Source organism: Cannabis sativa, chromosome 4 (assembly GCF_029168945.1).
Source record: "Cannabis sativa cultivar Pink pepper isolate KNU-18-1 chromosome 4, ASM2916894v1, whole genome shotgun sequence".
In the NCBI taxonomy this organism is placed as follows: Eukaryota; Viridiplantae; Streptophyta; class Magnoliopsida; order Rosales; family Cannabaceae; genus Cannabis; species Cannabis sativa.
The window spans coordinates 70,206,586-70,211,375 of NC_083604.1; positions in this window are offsets into that span (position 1 = coordinate 70,206,586).

Sequence of the window (4,790 nt, forward strand, 5' to 3'; positions counted from 1 at the left end):
TTATATAAATTAATAATATATAATAAATTAATAAAATATTATTTTTTAAATAGCAATTAACAGAATATTTGAACTGAAATATAGACTAAACAAAATTATAAAATACACACATTATACTTTATATCAAAATGCTTTTTACATTGAACACAAAAATAGGTATATGACATTAATTTTAACCAAAATAAATAAATAAATCAAAGGCAATACAAATCCAAAACAAATCAGAACATGTTTAGAACAAAAAAAACCTAAAAAAAATAAAAACAAATCATCCATAAATCTCGAACCACCACCGTCGGCCACAAATCCAAATCATCATTCTCGGCAAAAAACCCCAAATTGTCTCAGTCCACCTACACAAGAAAGATATAGAGAGAGAGAGAGAGAGAGAGAGAGAGAGAGAGAGAGAGAGAGAGAGAGAGAGAGGAATAGAGAGACAAACAAAAAATCAATGTTCGATGCTGACAAGAGGAGTCGCGCCAAATTGCCTGAGTCCACCTGCCCCAAATCACCGGAGCATGGCCATCTAGCCTGAGCAGGAGCTCCACGGGAAGGAAAAATAAAGAAGGGGAAGAGAACTGTGGTGCGGCGCTGAGAAGAGGAGAGATTGGGGCTTTATCTGGGTAGCAAGACGTCGAACTGAAAGGAGAGATTGGGGCTTTGAAGAGAGAGAGAGAGAGAGAGAGAGAGAGAGAGAGAGAGAGAGAGAGAGAGAGAGAGAGAGAGAGAGAGAGAGAGAGAGAGAGGGTGTTGTTGGTTGTCGGAGAAGAAGAGCAGTAGCTCCGATTGAGAGAAAGAAAGGGAGAGGTGTGCTGCTGGTTATAGCTTTGAGAGAGAGAGAGAGAGAGAGAGAGAGAGAGAGAGAGAGAATTGTTAAACACAATATTAGGGTTTTCTTTTATTCAAGCGAGAGAGAAAGAGGCAGTACTGCCTTTTTTTATTGTACTATTTTTTTAAGAAATAAATTCCCTTTCATTCCATACTTCCTTTTTATTATTTATAAATTATTTTTTATTTACTTATTAATAATAGTTATACTTTTTTTGAAAAAAAATAGCTGTACTTTTTATTAAAAAATTTAAGATTATTATGATATAATGACGTACTAAGTGGGTCGGGACATATATACCCAGTCATGTCTGGTGTGTCACTATAGATCAATATTTTTAAATTAACAAAAATTAAATAATTTTGGGTTTTACTTTTTAGTGATACTCTATACTTTTAGTGATCCACAATACATGAGATTAACCCTAGATATTTAGAGTCTAATTATGCATGTCATTGAAAATTACTTCTAACTCTTTAGTGACTCGTAATTTTGTGTGTGTTACTAAAAGTTTAAATTGTAGTAGTGTATATAAATTTCTTATATTGATGGGATATTGAACTGATCAATGTGAATATATAAATAATATTTTTTGGTGGAAAAATATTTATTATTTTATAAATAATTTATTTGAGAAAAAATTATAGAAAAATACATAAATTATTTTATTTTATCCATAGTTTATTTTTTTCCACCTTAAATGATCAAAAAAACCAAACAAGAAAAAATAATTTATAAAGTAATGCAGAAGAAGGCAGGGTCGAACGAGAGAAAAATTATAATTGTATTATTTCAACTTATTGAATTACAATATATAGCTCAACCCTTTATATACAAAGATGAACGGTACTAAAACAACCAACATTCTATTTCTAACCAGCTAAGTTTACACTGATACTTCTACCATATATAACAAAACTGAAGTATCTAAGAAAAGAGAAACATACAGAACGAGTTATAAAAATAACGAGTACCAGTAATATATAAAGCAAAATAAAACACTATAGTCCTAATATAAGGAAATCAATTTTTTTTTTCTACAAATTTTTCCAAAAATGAAAAAATATTTTTTTTTCCTATTCCTCACGTTTTTTCCCTACTTACTATTTTCTTTCCCCGCCATATTAATTCCTACTTCCAAACATATATAGCTTAAATATTTTAAATTGGAAGAGATTTGTATGTGTAAATGTAGTAGGAAGATTTTTGTTTAAATGAAGTTAGCACTATCACAAGACACACGTTTAGTTAACTTCACACATAAGTTAAGAATGTTACACCTACTAAAACATTACACTTTTATATGCTCATTTCGGGCATTTCCAAATTTAACTTTTCCTTGAATACATACAATATAATAATTATTATAAAGAAAAATAGGAATATTTTTGAATTTGTAGTTGTAGTGTTGTTGATGTTTGGTAATATTGCTAATCACTTCATTTTCTCGTCTAACATCTCAACCCCAAAAACGAATATTAATGAATTATGTGTAGATCAATCATTTATATTTGACCCATATGAAAATCTATAAATTGATGTAAATATTTTTATATATATATATATATATATATATCAATTGTAGGTTTTATCAGCAAGCTTTCTTGCTCTTAACTCCAAAAAAAAAAATATACATTAAATATATTTTCAATATATATATATATATAAGTTGTTGTCACTTTAACCATTATCACGATCAATATTTTTATGCAATTGTTGTGTTGCCTTTTCTTTTAGGTAAAGGGTTCTAGTCAAGCCCTCCGACCTGATGGTCCTTGAATTATTTGCATGTAAAGTCCTTTTATAATTATTATATATCTAGCTATTATATAGCGTTACGGTATACATATAATATTATTTTAAGAAGGGGAAAATTAAAGAAAGTATAACAGAATTAAGGATTTGATTAAGATATATATATGCTTGTTAAGTACATGATACTTTGAATGGTCAATAATTATATGATGATTTGATTTCAATTTTTCCACAAGAAATATGATTTCAAATTAAAATATGATACTTGACAATATATATATACATACATACATATATAATATTAGTATGAGTATTCTTCCTTCTATATTTATACTAATCATAAACAAGAACTTGTATTCTTCAAAATTAGCCCATCAAACACGTTTTTTTGACTATATGTGCCGATCATCATAAACTTATCCCCCAATTATAAATTAAATATATATGCATATAAACAAATCGTGACATTATTTAAGGATGATAGTTTGACAATCACATAAAAATCCAAAGTAAAAGAATATAAGCACAACTTCTAATTAATATTATTTATATATGTATGTATGTCATGTGTATACATGGAAATATTTTTTTTTTTCAAAAAAAGAAAAGAAAAGAAAAGAAAAGTCTATAGCAGACAAAACTGATTAGTATATTATATTTGTAAAGAAAATAAAATGTAAGAATTTCCTATTCTAACTTATTATATATATGACTATTTTTTGAAGTAGCTATCATGAAATAAAAGAAAAATCTCTTGAATCATTTTGAGCTATACAATATGAAACAAGTCATTGTACCTACTCAATAATGCAGCCATTGAACATGTCAATTTGCACAAGTAGCCGGCTCTAAAATCATTTTCAAGCTACATATATACATTATACACACAAGTACTATCCATTTGCCAAATTACTAAGGGCCTTAAATAAACTATCCAAAGATTATAATACTCTTGTTCACCGGCCTTTAATATAATTTCTTCTCTTCTATGATCAATCTATTTTGTTGATAATATAAACCAAAATCTTCCTTTTCACGTTTTGCTTGCTTGCTCTTTAGACTTTAGGTCTCTCTTCTGTTAGAGAGTGAAAATCACATGAAATAAAAAGAACTTTATTATTATAATTATTATTAAAGATCAATAAACACACACCACTACTTTCACAGTTAAGTGTAGCAAAGATATCATGAGTCACAGAAAGGTTTATTCACAAGGAAGCATACCCTTCTCATGGGAGGACAAGCCAGGTATCTCAAAAGTGGCTCATCAAAACCCTCGAGTACAAGCCCTAGACTTAACATCTTCACCATCACCATCACCATCAATCTCCAATACTACCAATGATCTGGTAAAGCTAAAGATTCCTCTGCCTCCATGCCCAACACCATCTCAGCCTCCAAGCAGGAGTAACTCTGCCAAGGGACTAAAGTGGCAAGAGGATCCATTTCTTTTGGCTTACAAAGAGTGCACCAAACCTCAGAAAAAGGGTAATAACAAGAAAGCCTCCAAAGTAAGGAAAACTATGTTTATGTATTTTTCTTGCAAGAGTTCTTGTGATGTTAGGAATGAAAATTTTGTCAAGCTTCCTACTCTTCCTACACATAAGCTTCAAAATGTTGTGATGGAAAATTGGTGAGGTAAATTATGTATTCATTACCTCGAAAGAAAAAACAGAACATATATAGCAGAGTTAATTACCTTATTATTAAAAAAAATTACTTTGTGATTGTGACAATTTATTACTACCTTGTATCCGTGTTTAGTATCTTCCTAAAAACACCACTCATTAACTTAAATATATATTATTCTTTTGCTACTACGATCTGTGTTTGTTTCATAATTATATTTTATGACAGTATTTTCCTTTTTTCCGTGTGTACTTTTATATTATAGAATTACAATCTCATCAACATTTTTTTGAGTACTCTAATAAAAAAGCAAAAGCAGTTAATAGAGTGACGAAGAGCAAACTAAAACTTTGCCACACAATGAGTACGTGCAAGAATTTTATATATATAGAGAGAGAGTTAATATTTCTAATTTAAGAGTGTGCTATCAAATATCAAATAATTGTTTAAAATAAATAAACTCCTGATCAAGTATTAATGAACAGGAAGAAAAGTATCATAGAGCAGATTAATGAGCCTCAACTTTGTTGATTTTTTTTAATTGTAGTTTTTTATATACAAAAATATCTTCTGTTTC